Source organism: Pteropus vampyrus, unplaced genomic scaffold (genome assembly GCF_000151845.1).
Source record: "Pteropus vampyrus isolate Shadow unplaced genomic scaffold, Pvam_2.0 Scaffold751, whole genome shotgun sequence".
In the NCBI taxonomy this organism is placed as follows: domain Eukaryota; kingdom Metazoa; phylum Chordata; class Mammalia; order Chiroptera; family Pteropodidae; genus Pteropus; species Pteropus vampyrus.
This window is the reverse complement of record NW_011889532.1, coordinates 15,402-16,682: the sequence shown is the minus strand read 5'-3', so window position 1 is coordinate 16,682 and position 1,281 is coordinate 15,402.

Sequence of the window (1,281 nt, the reverse complement as noted above, 5' to 3'; positions counted from 1 at the left end):
CTAGCAGTCCGGGAGGAAAGAGCATCTTAGCAAGTCGGGGCCTCTTATGCACCAGCACCTCATCTGGCCTTGGTAACTGCCCTGCTGGCCTGATGCTCCCCCAGACACAGCCCTGACTGCTCCACGCCCAGGAAGTGTGATCCCCTTCGGGTAGAGCCCACACCCTGGTCCCGCTGCCCCCCAGCTTGCTCTGAGGCCTCACCCAGGCCTGCCTGGATGAGGACCGCAGCCTAGGCAGACACCAGGTCGAGCGCAGCACCCTGCAGCCCCTGCAGCGACCACTGACCTCTCCTGCAAGCTGTCCCCCCACACGCCAGCCCTCCCTTCTCCATCCAGACTGCAGACCTCCCAGAACCTGTCGGGAGAGAGCATTACGGGGTGGACGGGCGTGCACTGTGGCACGACTATGCGTGGACGCACAATCGGGGTCCCTCGCGTCCTGCAACCTTCTCAAGTACCCAGTGTTCAAAAGCTGAGAGAGATGGATGGATTTACTGTTGATAATGTAACATCTCTCAGATCTTCTTGCAACATGTAATGAATAAGAATTCATACAAGAATTCTTCACGGGAGAGTTTAGCTTCTTTCCTCATGCTAAGTCCTTGAGAGGAGATGCGTATTTCATACTTGCCCCATTTCAAGGGCGCGGTGGACACGCGTGGCCGGCGGCTCCCCAAATAAAACACCAATAGAAAGAATACATCAGAGGGTTCCCTACCACTCACCCTACAGAGCAGTAACTACAAGTATCCATTGAGAGGATGTACAGGCTCAGATCTCCTAGGGTGGGTCCCGTCGTTTTTCTCATGCCCTGCTGGCCTGAGACGTGATGTCTGAATGGGCAGCCGTCACGGACACCTGAGAAGGCCAGCAGAAGACAAGCACCTAGGGCTGAGACGGGGGGCGGGAGCGTGGCAGACAGTGTCCTGACACAGTGGGCCTGTGGTGCCGAGCAGGGGAGGGGAGCTGGCGCCAACTCACGTACTTCCTTATCTTGTCCTAGAAAGAACGTGGACTTGCAGCTCCTCCAGGCAGGCTTCTTTCCCTGGCAGCCACAGACCCCTGCCAGGACCCACCTTCCCCAGTGTCCTGTCCTTAGACTCTTTCTTGCTCCTCATCCTCTCCTCGTTGGCCCCTGACCCTGCTTTGTCCCCTCCTCCCACTGGCCCTGCCCACCCCGCTCCCCTCCTTTGCTTCTATCTGTCCAGGTGACCTTGTCTGTCAGTTCTTCCTTTCCGGCCGTGAACCCCCTTGACTCAGTCCTTTCCTCTCTCCTGGGTC